Source organism: Nylanderia fulva, unplaced genomic scaffold (assembly GCF_048542155.1).
Source record: "Nylanderia fulva isolate GAGA-0341 unplaced genomic scaffold, ASM4854215v1 Scaffold66, whole genome shotgun sequence".
NCBI classification, from domain to species: domain Eukaryota; kingdom Metazoa; phylum Arthropoda; class Insecta; order Hymenoptera; family Formicidae; genus Nylanderia; species Nylanderia fulva.
In genome coordinates, this window is record NW_028190764.1 from 156,063 (window position 1) to 173,579 (window position 17,517).

The following is a 17,517-nucleotide window of genomic DNA, read 5'->3' on the forward strand; positions in this document are numbered from 1 at the left end:
ATCAATTATTATAGAATATCACGTTAAACTTTTTTTTCTATTTATTTAATTTTTAATTTATCTTGTATGTAAAAAATTCCAGAAATAATAAAAATAAACTAACAAAGTGTAATTATATATTTTTATATATTGAAAAATTTGATCAGTAAAAAGAGAAATATTGTATATACATATTATTTTGTCTTCAAAAATTATAATCTCATAAAATTAACTAAAAAAAAAAGAAAAATATATAAAATTGAATTTAATTATCACTATGAATAAAATATTTAAAATCTTTATTATTTAGTATATATAAATTTAAAGTTTATCAATGATTTTGTTTCTATTCTAGTTTCATTTCTTCGATAGAAAAAGGAACACAAAAAGACGGTAAGATAATTATTAAGATTCAACTAAAAAATAATTAAGAATTATCCCCTTTTGCCTTATTAGATGAAATTAAACAGATTGTCGCGTTTTTGAAAAAGCAAAATTCCAACCTTTAAATCTAGTTTTTCGTTCTCTCTTTCAACCTGCTTTATATATCGCTTCTTTATTATCGCATACAGCAAATCTTTTCTTCTGCTCTCGATATTGTTTTGCTCATCTGAAATGCGCCAAGAGCACAATTTGACCTGGTTGGTAATTACCGGAAATATCTCTCGACTCGGGTCAATGTTGCTTCTCAGTTTGCTCTCATTCTGATGCGAAATACGCGCGCGTAAATAATAAAATTTTATTTTCTGTTTAATTCGAAGGAGCTCTAGCTTATTGGAATTTTAATTCAAAGCACTCTTACCAAGATATTTCATATCAAAATTAAAAAATTGAATAATTAATATAATTTATTTTTTCTTTTTTCTTGAAAAGCTATATGCACAAAACTAGTTTCTGAAATTAAAAAAACGAGTTGTTTTTTATCCTATGTATAAATAAGCATGACACTTGTGACTCCATTTGTCTTCGCATTTTAAAGAAGTAATTTTAGAAGGAGGGTTGGTGTTTTTGCAAAAAAACATTTAAATAAAATATTTGACCTTTTAAATCCGGGCATCTCTTTAGTCTCTCTTTAGTCTCACACAATGACCAGTTTCGTACTAATTTTTCATTATCGATCGATTTTTAACAACGGTATTTGGAATAAAACCACTAATAAATCATTAAAACCCTATAGAAATCACCAATATAATTATTCCGCCACGTCGTTCAACACCGAACTGTATGTGACGCACATAATAATCCGCAATAACAAATTTTCATATTTTTATTTCCTAAAGATTAATTCTAGTGGCTTATTATTACCCGAAAAATATCTCATCTATCGACAAATTTCTTTTTTAAATTTAATATTTAAAGGAGAAATATTTTGTTGCTGTCGGTCGATTAAAATTAATTTTCCAATCTATTTATGTATCAAGCTTATTATAAATTCTACGCAAAAATTTGTTAGATTAACAGTTATATATAATATTTAATATTACTTACATATACATATATGTACCTATATTTTGCATATCTTAATGATATTTATATTAATATAGTTTTTATAAATATATAAAACTGCGATCAGAAAAATCGACAAGTTTGTGATATGTTTATCGTAATGTAAAAAAATTATATAAAAATAAAGTAAATTTTAAAAAAATGTTTAAAATGAAACAATATTGATATCTAATTTTGGTCTTATTTTATAGATCCCTTCCTCGCATTCCCTTTTAATAAAACGATAAGTTTTTTTAAATTTTTATAATTCTTTATGATTATACAATTTGTTATAAACAAGAAAATTAGTTAAAAATAAAGCACAAAACTACTTTTGTTAGAGATATAGTACAACTGATTTTGACAAATAGACTGTTGAGTCTAAAAGACTGTTAAGTCTTGCAAAATTTTATAATAAAAATGTATTTTTTTAAATTAAATTTAAACACGCAACTATTTAAACACAATCAATTTTAGTATACATTTATATAATACGCAATTCTTTTTCATTTAAAAAATAGTTAATTGGTACAAGATTCAAAATACGTACACACACATACGTATGATTTTTTTATAGCTGCAGAAATGTATAATTTTAGGTCTAAGAATTATAGTAAGAACACCGCAACGAATATATGATCCATTTCTGTGCATTAACGCGCTAATAATTGATTATCGATTGGATGCCACGATTGACACGATAAATTGCATCTCGACCTTCTTTTCTTTCCCATTGGTATGCTGACCGCTTGTGATATGTCCACTTCTTGAGCGGATATGACTTTTGGTATCTGGACATAGCATTTTAATTAATAAAATCGATCGTAACGAATAATGCAGCTGTCAATATCGAAGGACATATAGCATTACTGAAAATTTACTGGAAAAAGTAGAATCCAAGGAAAGAAAAGAAAATTGCACAAATAATACGAACACATTCAACAATACCTGGCAAAATTATCTTTGGAATATTGTAGCTATAAATATTTAGTATTACTTTAAGATTCCGTTTCTAACCGACAAAGTGACGTAAATTCAACCACGTATGTGTACAAATTCAACGTCTTTCTTGCTAGTAAAAGTGAACCAGCGCCTGGTGATAAGACGATTTCGTTTGTGCGCGAAGGAAAATAATCCTGAGTTATGCGATACCTCGCCATCCTCGAAATACTTCTTGAGGATGACCCATTTCGATACGGTCAGTGAAAAATGACACGCCGACTATGGCAAGCACTTTATATAACCGATGAATAAAACTGTACTCTTTTTAATATGGGAGAATATTAGTTTTTGATGAAAGTAAACATATAATAAATGTGTTAAAAGTGTCAAAACTATAAATTAAGATTTGTAACTGTCAATTAATTAATTAAAATATTTATTTAATATAACACAATTTTATAAAATATACCTAAAAGTTTCTTTTAAACTCACAATTTTTTGTTCGTTCATTAATTTCTATTACGTGATACTTCCACTACCTCCTAAGTCCGGTCTGTTAAATTTATAAAAACTTCAGAAAATTTATTTCACTGCAAAGGGTCTCGATTGCATTAAAACAATTCAGATTTCCACCTGCTGCGTAACGGTTAAGCTATTCAGAAATTCTTTCCCAGGCAGCTTTACAATCCGTCGAGAGCAATTCTCGCGACTTAAGTTTGCGGCCGCGATGCCAAGAATGCCTACCATCTAAATCTAACTATTATATATATGCGAATTTTAGGGAGAGAAGAACATATATCTTTTAAACGAGGCAATTAGAAACTGTGGATGCTGAATTTGTCTTATTAGAATCAATGATTCATTTCTTAATTTCTCCGATAAAAATAAACTCATCAGACTATATTACCCTATATCTATGTACAGCTTCTAATAGCAAGAATGAACAAATAAAAAATGTACTAGAAAAAAGAAATTCATGCATTAGCATTTTAAGATTTTGTGAAAAAGAAAAATTTTTAGAAGAAACTATTTTATTGTTTGTCAAAACGCGCGCAAAGTGCTATAAACTATAACAGCTGTTTTTAAAGTTATAGTCGTCCACATTCACGATATCGTGCCACTCGTAAAAGAACGCGCTAAAAGCAAAGAAATAAATCAGATCCCTGGCGACTGCGCCGAATCATCGACTGTGACAACCAAGATGGAGAATCGGCGTAAAGGGAGAAAATAAAAAAGAAGAAAGAAGAAGATACGCAACATCGTCATTATTATAAATGAGATTTACATTGCCTGACAGACAGCCGAATATTTGAGTAGGTAAACCAATATATCCTAGCTTGTGCGCATCCCTTCTACCTCCCATCCGCACATGCAAATAAAGCAGGTTGGCCAGTACGTGGCAAATATTTGTTTAGACTTTTCGTCGACGTGCCGGCTCAGAATTGCATCGACGGCAAAGACGACGGTGCTCCCCGTCAGAAAATCTCACCAATTTTAATATCATCCTATATATTTGCATGACATTTTTATTATAATATAAAACTGCGCGACTCGCGAAGAAGAAGTTTGATTTTCGATCGAGAAAAAAAGACGCGATTTAATTCATCGCGCCAGACACGAGACATCCTCACACTTTCCATAAAAAATTTAGTCGGAATAATATTGATGTACAATAATAGAAATCTCAGAGATGAGATTACAAGTGAATAAAAAATAAATTAGTCTGTCAATATATGCAATGCTTGACTGCGAACAAAACTATATATTTGTGCGGTGCAAACTGACGTATTCCCTTATATAATACGTACTTGTTTATTTATACATACACAGCACACATACATATTTCTTTAAAACGAAAAATAAGAGAGTATTCGTTAATGTAATAGAAATATCTTTACACAATTGCTTTTAATAATAACTATTTTAAATAAATGACTAGCTTGTCCTTATACGTGAGATTCATATATTTTTATGACTATGAATATTTTTGACTATACTAGGGACAAGTCAATAATGTTTCATATTTCATGTGTGCATATTTTGTGAGTCAGTCTTTTCAATAAAAAAAATTGCAACAGACATATAAATATAGCAAAAGTCGAGTTTTATATGTCGTAAAGGCAATGTAATTTCTTTCTTGACCAAATAAAAATTAAAAGCGCAAAAATGTATTAAAAATATACAATAAATTAATTAAAATTTTATTTTTACGTCAATCTGCACGCTATTGTTAAGAAAAATTGCTTCATTTTTATTTCATCATTTTTTTTAATGGATATTTTGCTTGCGAATTTTTCTTTTCACGACAACAGGTGAAGCATGTACAGACGATTTTATTTTTCTTGTCTACTCGTTATCATGTGATGCATCCATCGTCTAGCACCATCCTTTTATTTCATAGCAATCATGCGGACAGAACGAACAATTATTAAATTCACGACAAGAGTCACTTCGTGCTCAGCAATTTCCATGTGTCGCGTTCTTTCATTACGCTGAAGATTATCGACGTAATACTGACGAGCTTGTTAAATTTTAGCTGATGTACATTCGAATTATTGTCAATAATGCTCAACGACGAGCGCACGTGTTATTTCAGTTATATATTTAAAAATAATAATTCAACATTTCAGAAATATATAATTTAAAGGTTTCAAATTGCATATATAAGTTATATATATATAATGCATACATATAAACTATTGCATGTATCTTAGTTACAAAAGAGATGTTTACACCATATGCAATATTGTTTATATCAATAATATACATACAACTATATTAGCAATTAGGTGCTCGTATTAAACTGTCATAGTATCTCAAAAATTATTGTTCGTCCTATCAATAAATCTCGATACAGCTGTTTTCCTTTTTAAATAATATATTTCAATGTTTTAATTATTCAATGTTTAATTTAAATATTTGAATAAACTAAAAAGAATCTACTTCCTGTTTTTAATTGAATCAGATTTGCAAATAAATGTCCAAGTAACAGCGGAAAATACGCTTTCTTCTCTTTTTCTAGATTGAGGAATAATCGGAAGTTATCGATTGACGCGACGGAATCGGAATATCCGGGAGACGAATGCACAGTTGGAATTGAGAGTCCTGTGAGCAAAGTGAGAACGGCAAGCGCAAACCCAAAGAAGAGGACTCGCTCGAAGACTGAAAGAAAATGATCGAGGAGAGCTCATTGATGCCGCTGCACAATGGACGGAGTTCACTTCTTCGATGAGCCTCGTTAATCAGCATCGCGTACCGATTTTCTAAAGAGGGAAGAAAGAGAATACTGCAAATCTCTTATGTATCGCCTATTAACATGTCCAATAGTTGTCATAATGACACGTAATAAAAGTACAAAGTAACATTAATTGATACGTCAAAGTAATTTCGCAGTGATTTCTAAGATTGACGTCAAATATTTTTTTCTAAAGTTGAAACTTTATAATAAAAGATTAATATTTTTCTTTAACAAAAAAATTCTGAGAGAAATTCTTTACATGGAAAATTTAATTTACAACACATGTGTGTATATAAAACTATACCTATACCATTTGTTGCAATTTTTTTATTCGCGTACAAATTCTTGCAACTAGTTATACCGTATTACGATCAATATTCCAACTCTGCACTTTTATACGTATATGCTTACATGGATTTTTCGAGATACAGGATCGATGCGAACATTACCGGAACATAAACGCATTTCAAAATTGATCGACACAGAATCGCGAGGCAGCGGAGGAAGGAAACGGAAAAAGATTGATGATTTCGCGAGAAGAATAAAAAAGAAGCCTTGCCGCGGGCTTGCCTACTTTTGTCTCGAGCCTAGGAAATTTTCCAAGTTATATCATTAATTATATCGCGATATAGTTTATTTACATCGGCGGCGGCGCGAGAATACGGTAGGTCGATAGTTTCGCGACGTCGATGTCGGGCTTATAGTAATGATTCACTGTTCGCTCGCTCGTTTCGCGAACGAATAAGGGCGGCGCGTGAAATTATTTAAAAATCACCTCTTCACTCGCTCGCGCGTCGCGCTCTTATTTAACTCGTGTACACGCTTCGGAGAGAGAGACTTGTCCGGACGCGGTCCCAGGTGGATTGCAGTATTCTCCTGTCAGGCCGCGGCCTATTAATTTTGTCGCGCTAATCTCCAATCTGCGTCTCCTTACTTCGCAAAGTATTACGTAGGATCCGTGACTCCAGCCGCGACAAGCAATACTCGTTATAATAAATCGTTTTGCGTCCTAATCCCCGGGCCGCGAGATTTCCTAAACGCAACTTGCATTTCTGTCGGATCTCGGAGACGTCCGGATCTTCCCGTATACGAATTTTGATAAATGTATAGTTTGACATCTTCTTCTTCGATTGTACATCCGACCAAATATATATTTCAGCTTGCACATGTAGCTTTTTCAAAGAATGACATTTTCCACGAAATATTCTTTAAGCGGCAAAAAATTGTGCCATAGTCAGCAGTAATTATGATTTTTCAAGATATTGATCAAAATAGATTTAAAATTCAAACTAAATCAAAGAATAACAATTAAACCCAAATTAAATAAGAAAATAATAATTCTGACATTTCTATACATACATAGGTATTTCAAATTTTTATTTTATAATGGTTCACATAATTTTTTTCCATCAAAATATAACTTAACAAAAAACTACGTAAAAAATAATTAGAAATTAAAAAATTTTATAAAACTAAAAGTACCTAATTATATAAAAAAAGTCGAGAGAAAAAAGTAGTGCATTTCTTTTATAAATTTGACCTCTTTTATATACAAGTAAAACAGTTTCGTTTTTTTTTTCGTTCTTTTGTTTGCTTGTTACTTAAATAATGTATGCAAGTTGTAAGTTTTACTAAACTATATCCAAATTAATCGCATTGGAATGGTAAGCATGCTCCGCGCACACACACACACACACACACACACACACACACACACACACACACACACAATTGTTGTTGGAAAAAAAAGAAGAAATATATCATACTCCTCTCCCCGAGGAAGAAGTGTATAAGAAACACTTTACGCAACGCAGCGAGCATCATTAAAGACTGCTTTAACATTTAAGAACGCCGAGAATCCTCTCCTTTAAAGTTTTCTCCTTTGCACCGTCCGTTAACAAAAGTGTCGCTTACATCTTGTTACATTTATAAAACGGCACGTGATATTTTGAAACACGATGCATCGCGTCGACAAAAGATACGACAATTGTACATTATATATTTTTCAGTCGAGTATGCAGTAAGTAAACATCGTTGTTAATGCACACGATCTGAATTGCTTTAAAGGCAGTTAAAATCAAATTTCACAACTTGGATTTTATTCGATATATATTTCGCATCAAGTTGCAAAAATACGCAAATATCTCAAAATTAAATATACTATGTCATAATATATAATATACAAGATCTAAAATGTGTTTAGCGTTCGCGCTTTAAAAAATACTCCGACATTGTTTTATATTCAAACTGATTATGAATCAAAAACAATAAAAATAAAAAAACACATATTAGTTAAATTGTTACAGTACAGATTTACTATTTTTACTGATAAATTCGATTAAATAAAGATATCCTATCAGATATGAAATCGCGTCCAAACTCCGTAATATCATGAAAACAATGCATTTTTTTCACTCAATTTGATTGCATGAGTTTTTCTACGAAAAAAACAGAATTTTCCATTGATCCGAAATATACGATAAAATATTCATTACGTGGATCTAACTAATGCTGGTCCCGATGCAATTAAATGCATGCCCAAGGGCTTGCAAATAAAATTGACAAGATACAAGTACACTCGCAAAAATCATCGATGATTTTCCGCACATGTAAATACACGTATAAATAAATCATTTTAATATATACATATATATATATATAAATTTTTTTATTCTTGAGCTTGATCTCGATGTTGCAAAATCAAAATGGTTGCGTATTAATTATAATTTTTTTTAAACTTCTAAGAAGAAATTTACATATAAACTTTAATAATATAGAAAATATTAATGTTCTATTATATAGTTAAATTTTAGAAGAGAAAATAGATTAATGAGAGCTAAGCGTGAAGATTAAATGCAGCCAATTTGTTTAAAATCTTTATTTCATTTTACCGGTTCGATTTTGTTTGGTCTAACATCACCTTTTTGTGTATATATATATATATATATATATATATATATATATATTAAATTAAGTATAAGTTTTTTTGTCCTTCTTTAAAATATGATAAAAAACGAAAAGACTCTGATGTGTCAGTATAAATTCAGGTGGGAAATAACATATCGATCCTTTCTTTGGATTCTATCTTTAGTAGGTAGATTAACAAAAAATTCATAGGTCTTGATTCATATTCCCGTCTTTGGTAAGGACCACACAAAAAAAACTTATACTTAATTTTTGCACAATTTGAAACCTGCTGTCATATCGAGTATTTCTGCTAAGAGAAAATCAATTCCATATTGATTGAAAAATTTATACAAATAAAACTTATGTATAAAAAAAATTATTAATTTACTATCTCGGAGACCGCGAGACAACGACTTTATTCATAGCGTTGTAATTATTTCGCGACCGCAATCCCCAAGTGTCTTGACTGGTCGTCGACGTAGTCGGCTCGTCCCGCTAACAGCCGCTCTACAATTTATGATTGGTTTCGCGGCGCACCGCGAGGTAGGGAAAAAAAGAATGGCGATAGAACAAAACAAATTATTTCATTGAATATTCAACAGTTGCCAGAAACAGATCCGTTATTCAGTGGTTACACCGACCGTGTGCCGATCGCTCGCGTCCGCGTGAACACGCTCCGGCCACCACTCGAAATATGTATTTTCCGTTTGTATGGGGAAAATAAATAATATTTGTCGCCGACGCAATTCTCTCCCGCGCGATTGCGCGTCGCGACGGCCGCGAAATATTTATCGGGAAATATTGGCCGGAAAATATCTATAGAATCCATATACGCTTGTTGCGTATATGTATGTGCATATATGGCAAGTGTAATTATATTGGATAAATGCGTGATTTAGTCACGTGCGACATGCTTCGAAAATCGAAAATCAACGTGAGCGCAAATTGTATTTTTGTCGAGTGATCGGCGTCACTTATCGAATATATTATATTTTCAAACATCTGCTCGTTGAGAAGCATCTGCTTTTCGAATACATGAAGAGCGATGCATGCATGCTGTCCTACTGAACCGTATCGGACGTCCAAAATGTTCTACATATTGTATGTAATAGTTTCGGTTTTGTATATCACATATATAAAACACACGTTTGCTTCAACGCACAACGACATTGTGTGTATTTAATGACATTGTCTACTGGCAGAACGTTACGAAGCTATTTAATATCGAGCTTGAAATTAGTTTCAGTTTCGTACAATTCGTCGGTGAGTCAATCGCGAACTAAAGCCGTGTGAATGGAATTAAAAATGAGACTTTTCCCGAAATAAATGAATCGACGATTAATTTATTGTCTAGAGAAGAATCGTGCTAATATATGTATATAGAAGAATATATGTTTGGGCAACCTTAAAAAATGTCTGGGCCTTAAAGGGCTTAAACATGGGGTTCCTATTAGGGATTTGCACATTACTACCAGATTAGGTCCTAGTAAGGTAATATCAGTTTTGAGTAGCTAATTTAATGTATGGCCTGAATAAGGAAACAAATAAGGATCCTGATAGGGCTTGATGAAGGTAGACAGTTATTAAAATAAATTATAACATTTTTAACTTATTATTTATCAAAACTCGACTGTTTTAAAATAAATATCATAATATATATATATATATATATTGATAACCATTATCTTGATCAGGCCCTATCAGTGCTCTTATTGGTTTCTTTGATTAGACAATACATTAAATTAGCTACTCAAAATTTATATCGCCCTACTGGGACCTAATCTGGCAATAATGTGAAAATCTTTAATAGCATAAAGACATATATATTTATCTAATATATATTTGATGATATATATGTATCAGATAGATATATATTTTTGTAGATATATCTTCAAAAAGATTCATTCAGTCCAGAAAATTGTAATTGAAAAGATATATTATCATAATCTCGCAATGGTGTTTAAACAATGCAAAAGAATATGGGATGGAGGACGCAAAATGCGTGAATCATTACTAAAATAAACGGCAAAATATGTAGGCAATAATAAGTTTATAATTTTATCGTCATATATTATATATATTTATATAATATAGATTAAGAAATAAATTAAGTTGCATTTATTTTTGTATTAATTTCACACACAAACATCCCAAAAAAGCGGATACATTCCTAGAAATTATAGGACCATCTTAAGGTAATATAAAGGATCTCATAAGGCAACTATCAAGGCCCTGATTACTTAACTTTTAAGGGCCCTTAATGGAAAATCATAACCGACCTTAAACGGTTCTTATTAAGCTTCAATATTAGGACCCTAACAAAGTTGGGAAAAATTAACAGGGGCCTTATCAAAGCCTTAACACAATTTCCACATGAGTTCTCTCAATCGTTGACGGTCGCGCGAGATCAGGGATCGGGAATGATGCCGGAAGTCGCGAAGAACGCATCAAACGGAACATCTTTCTCTCTCTCTCTCTCTCTCTCTCTCTCTCTCTCTCTCTCTCTCTCTCTCTCTCGCGTCGCTTTTTGCCCCTAAACCCGTGAAATTTTCGCTTTACAAACTCCCAAACAGTTTATTGAATTATTCACCAGATAACGAGAGCTCGTCCTGGGCCGCCTAGAAGACAATTACCAGGAAACAGCTCGAGATAACAACAACAACAACAACGACCGACATCCCCGACAGTCAAGTCTGTGTCGCGGGACTTTGTCGGATACGGCTCCGCGACACTCGCTCCACGACAACGACGACGACGATGATGACATCGAGGGAAAGGGGTTGTGGCGCCCACCCGGCAGCCATTTACCGGGGAACATCCGACGCGCGCCGTTATCTTTATAGTTCGAGGGCGGTATCGCGATCGGCCGCGACTGTTAATTAACGCGGGCTTCTTTCGCGAGAGATTGAGACTGGAGAATATCACGCATCGGTCGGTTCTCCCGCGTATACGCGGATGTTTACACGAGTTTGCGTAGATATATATAAGAGCGCGCGTGTTTGTATATATATATATATATATGTGTGTGTGTGTGCATTATAGACCGCAGCTGTGTTACGAGACCGAAATCGGAGAACTCGGGATTGGTATCGACGGCGTCGTCTTCCGGAGTCTCGCGAACCGCGTTCTTCGCTGGCTGAATCGCGTCCGACATCCTCCCATTTCCTTCTTGTATATTTCCCGTACATTTCATTTATTTCTCTTCGAGAAATAAAATTTATTATATATATTTTATTGCGTGAGAAATAATATTACTGTAGATTTAACATCGACGAGCACATCATCAGGTTCCTTTCTGGTAATTTTCAGTACCCGATTTTCAACCGAGATAGAAGCAATATTACGCTTCCCAAAAACTGGTCTCGCGTCAAAGTCCAAGCGCAACTTCGAGCCTCTTCGAGAAATAAAATTTATTATATATATTTTATTGCGTGAGAAATAATATTACTGTAGATTAAACATCGACGAGCACATCATCAGGTTCCTTTCTGGTAATTTTCAGTACCCGATTTTTAACCGAGATAGAAGCAATATTACGCTTCCCAAAAACTGGTCTCGCGTCAAAGTCCAAGCGCAACTTCGGGTCTCTTCGAGAAATAAAATTTATTATATATATTTTATTGCGTGAGAAATAATATTACTGTAGATTTAACATCGACGAGCACATCATCAGGTTCCTTTCTGGTAATTTTCAGTACCCGATTTTCAATCGAAATAGAAGCAATATTACCCTTCCCAAAAGCTGGTCTCACGTCAAAGTCCAAGCGCAACTTCGGGTCTCTTCGAGAAATAAAATTTATTATATATATTTTATTGCGTGAGAAATAATATTACTGTAGATTAAACATCGACGAGCACATCATCAGGTTCCTTTCTGGTAATTTTCAGTACCCGATTTTCAACCGAGATAGAAGCAATATTACCCTTCCCAAAAGCTGGTCTCACGTCAAAGTCCAAGCGCAACTTCGGATCTCTCTCTCTCTCTTTCTCTCTCCTCGCGCAATCTCCATTCTTATACAACCTTCTCTCTGGTTGCCTTCTTTAACTGCAACACTACCGGTGGGACGCTTCCGGCAACAGGAATGCCGTTACGCGGAAACTTTGCGCAAAGTCGGCACGTGTAATACTTTGAGGTCTGATTAAGCCTTGTGTGCGGTCGCCGCTGAGAACCCGGAGTGATGCTAATTAGTTTCGCCAGAGAAGACGACCTAGTATGTCACAAAATTTGCGAGAAACCACGTGCGTCCGGCAAAAAGGCAAAAGAAGGAGCAAAGAGAGAAAGAGAGAAAGAGACATTAGTTTGTTGGTTCGCGCATTGCGGAAGTATCGTTATTTTTACCGAGAATTCGCGCAATTCCATCATCATTTCACCGCAGGAGAGACCGAAATCGGCGACCGAATTGCCATACGCTCTTCTAGAATTGGCCGGACGCGAAAACACGGAGCCTGCTGTTATACCATAGCCTCTGCCTGTTGAAAATTACGAGCAACGAGAAACGAAAGAGAGTTGCACGATGCCATCGTCGCGGTGGCAAAGCGAGACAACGAAACTTGCAGCGGTTCACAATAAACCCCTCAACAATTCTACGTTTATCGCGGCTTTTATGTTTGCGGTCTTTACGAAACTTTACGGTATTCATCGCGCGCGGTTATCGGAACCGACGAAAATAACGATGCGTGTTTGCGTACACGACCCGTCCCGTCCTCTAATGTTCGCCGAGTTACGATCAAAGCGATATTCCTCGGACACTGCTGTTCCGCGCAACTTGTTTTGCACAAATCGACGACACACGGATCTTATCGTGCGGTATTTTATAGCGTATAAATATTTATTTGTAGATTTTTTTCAATTATTTCTCACGGTAACATTCTCAGACTACTCCGAATAATACTTGAAAAAACGAGAAAGTAGCATCAAAATTCGAGAAACATTTTTATATAGTTTTAAAAAATATATAAATAGTAACCTACGAATTAAAACAATTAATAAAGGATACAAGGAAAAACAAAAAAATTAATGAAGATGTACAAAAAAAGTATTCTTACAAAGTTAATGGTACATTCTCAGAGACTACTCAAAATAATACTTGAAAGCACGAATTAAAAAACGAGAAAATAGCATAGAAAGTCGAGACATTTTTATATAATTTTAAAAAAGAAATAAATATAGTAACTTACACATTAAAGCAATAAAAGATAAAAATTCGAAAAATTTAATCAACGTCCATTGACGTTGAAATAGCATCAAGATTGAAAAAAAAGGTATTCTTATAAAGTAAAAAAAAATAAATAATACACAGAAACGATGGAAAATAAAAACGTAAAATTTGGTGAACATTTATTAATACGAGAAACTGCGAGAAACGCTGTGACAATAAACGGCGACTCCTTGCAAATATTTCTACCGATGCATTGAAACGCGACGCCACGAGAAAGATCTTAACCGTATGCATCTCGAAATGCGTTTACACGAGGAACCCCCTCCTTTTTTGTTCGCAGACGTCGCTCGCAGCGACGGTTCGATATCACAAGGATCTGAATGCGGAAAGCTCCGTGCATGCGTCATTCTATTGCAGGAACTGCGGCTGAGAAAGCGGTTGACGTTAGGTGTCCCGGATAATCGTGCTGTTCCGGCTGCAGAAACTGTTGCTGCTGCAGCAACCCGGCCGTAACAGTAGCACGCAGATGTCATCGATGCACTTCGTGTTTCGAGCAAATGGGATTAACGTCGCAACAACGTCTGCATCCGATATTACTACTTGTATTTGCCGATTATTATTACATCTTGAAAATAAGGAACTATTCTTACACCCCGATCGAAAATTCCTTTGCATCTGAAATCTCGTATCACGTAATTAGGAAGAATTTTTCCTGGAAAATCTCGCTTGTAAACAAAAATTGTTTAATATTCCTATGCGATGAAAAAAATTATCATAGATTTATTTCATGTGATATAAATGTAAATGTATGTATCCGGTTTGAAAAATACGTAGAGATTCAATTATCATTTTTAAGTGAAATAATCAAAATTAGAATTTCAAATTTACATTCGCGAATATTATGTTATCTTAACTACAAGTACGAAACAATAAATAAACTAAAGCAATCAAAGAATCAGAAGCGCAATATATCTGTATAATTTCACCAAATCGACGCAATTGCAGCGCAATTCTTTCTTATCTCTCGTATTCGCATGTTGAAGAAACATAATTATAGCACAGCCGATAGCAATCGATTAACCGAGGAACAATGTCGCGTAAATCCGGTTTAACGCGTATCGCGAAAAGCAGATTTTTCGAATTTCCACTGACGGATTCTCGCGAAGTGCCGAGACTTCTGAAGCTCGACGGAGATTTAGAGCAAATGAGAAAACATTATCAAGGCGACGATTCACTGCAAATGAAAATTGAACAATTTCTCCAGCTTCGCGAATATATATAAACCTATATCCCTCAAATACCTTCCAAAAGTTTTGTCTATAAACCGCGTTCTTCTTTTTTTTCCTTTTTTATTTCCCTTCTCAGAACATTTCATCCTTGCTTTAATCCTCAGACACCTTTCTCAATCCGTTTTCCCTTTCTGCCCTTCCTTCTCGTGCTTTTCGCACAACAAAGTATTACTTATCAAAATACATTCCCCAAAGTCAAATCCTATTATTTCCAAGTCGCTGCGACTCGCCGTCTATTTAAATCGGTACCTAACTCATTAAACATCCGCGGAAGACGATTAGCGCTGGCGAAAAATTTCTCATTCACAAATAAATGCGAAAAATTGTTAGCCCGTCCCGCCACACATTATACAATCGTCCATTATTTATGAACAATTGTATTTACAATGGAGACTCCTATGAATATCTGCGGAGAGCGTATTTCACAGCCAATGGCATGAACGGTACGTGTCCTCATTTTCTTGCTACCGGGTATAGAATACGAGCGCGCGCGCGCGCGCGAAAACTCGATCCCGTCCGTATCCTTGGTCCTTCCACTCCCTTTTCATCCTTTCGCTGTTTTGTCCCGCAGTTCGTACGTCCATTCTGTACGCTTCCTTTAACTTTCTACGAATCGCCGTCCATCCGTTTTCATCCCATGTCGTCCATCCTATTCGCAACCACCTTCCACCTTTGTCCAACCGAGTACACCCCAAGAGCAGCGGATATATCGCAATGTGTTTAGCCGAATCCTTTCGACACGCGTTCTGTCAAAGTGAGAGCGCGCGAAGCGCCGCGGGCTCCTGTGATTAAAGAAAATTACGGGGCAGTGGATAATTACAGAGGGTGAGCGCGCGGACAGAGCTGACTGAGAGAGAGAGAGCGTGTGGCAACCTCGTTCCACCCTCACACACCTCAGTGTGACCGCCGCGAAATGCCGTCGTCTCTCGCGGCGAGCCGCAGCAGCATCCTCCGGCGCTGTACTGAAGGAACAAGGATACTGGACACCGGCGCTATAGTTGGTCGAGGTGTTCGTTTTCTGCCCGGAAAACGATCCTCTCTTTCTCTCTCTCTTCTTCGCTCTCGCTCTCTTTTTCGCTAGATCGAATTTTGCGGCTAAACGGCCGCGATACGCATATAACTTGGAACGTTGTAATCGTTCGAGAAAATTGTTATCGGTAATTTTAGAGAGTAATAATCGAGAGTATAATCGATTCCGAAAATTATGAATTTTATGCGCCGAAGGTATACGATATTCCCATCACGACGTCTTTTATAAAGGTATATGTAGGTATATAAAAGATATGTATATAGGATATACGCGATAATATTTTAATGTCATTCGATATATCTCATTTTATTTTTAATTTATTTATTGAAAAAATATTTGATTTGTTTAATGAAAATATATATGTAAAATCTGTTAAAATATGGGCGTCGTAAATTTCGTTATGTTGAACATTTTCAATCTATATAAAGGATGAAATGTAATAAAAATCACAATCATAAAATCGTATGACAGTCAAATATGGATTATTGCAGAATACATGTATATATATATAGCTGTATACCATTTGTTTCCATTATAAAGGTTAAAATTAAAAAAATAAGATACTTTGGTATCTACTCATATTTCGCATAGCGAACGACCACAAAATTCTCTTGCTTCCTAGCTAACCGCAACATCATTTTGTCATGGGCAAAAGGACGATAAACGAAAGAGGCGATTTCGCTGTTTTTCTCTCGAATAATATAACAATTTAATCTCACATACCTTCGTACTTTCCATCGATATCAAGTATAATAAAAATTTTTTAAATATTCTTCAACTTGTCATATGATAATCATTATCAAATAAAAGCCATTTCACACAATGTTAGACAACAATAATTAATCATCTGGAATAATAAAAATTTTTATGCATGTCTAAGGACCAATTTTATCAACGTCAATTTAAATATATGGCATATATCTTTGTCCTTTTTAAATACGTTCTTAAAAAGACAAAGATATAATTTGACGGAAGTTAAAAATAAAATTATATTAGAATCAGTATATAAGTTTTGTAACGTGAATATTTTCGTTTTTTTATCGCATATCTGATTTGTCTCTACCACTCTCTACGAGCCATTAAATTGTTTTGCAACTGAAAGTATCGAAGAAAGGAATTTGATGCGATATAGAATAATAATCTTTCAGCGTCCATTTTCTATCAAATTTGTGCGCCATAGTAAATCGAATTTTACGGCTAAATGACCCTTTTTGACGTCGAAATAATAACCCAGATTTAACCGTTATATGTCCATGGAGTGCAAAAATAGTTAATACGCTCTCGCGAAAAATCTGCGCGTCCTCGTACTATATTGACGGTCGGAATTTGCATTGGTAATGTGACAGAAAGCGAAAGATAATTGCCAGTTTTCAATTTAAGCAATTGTATCGCGAAATACACTATCGAGAAATACACAATGATTATCAGAAACAATTTTCACGCAGACAGCACTGTGCGATGCGGCTAATTTAAATAAAAATTCAAGAT

The 17,517-nt window shown here is 34.5% G+C and overlaps 1 long non-coding RNA gene across 1 annotated transcript; it reads left to right on the forward strand.

Moving 5' to 3' along the window:
- Nucleotides 1-9,167: 9,167 nt before the first annotated feature.
- On the forward strand, nt 9,168-12,171 carry LOC114933936 (uncharacterized). Its single transcript, XR_003820171.2, has 2 exons — nt 9,168-9,652; nt 11,145-12,171. It is a non-coding gene; the product is annotated as an uncharacterized LOC114933936 (long non-coding RNA).
- Nucleotides 12,172-17,517: the final 5,346 nt, after the last annotated feature.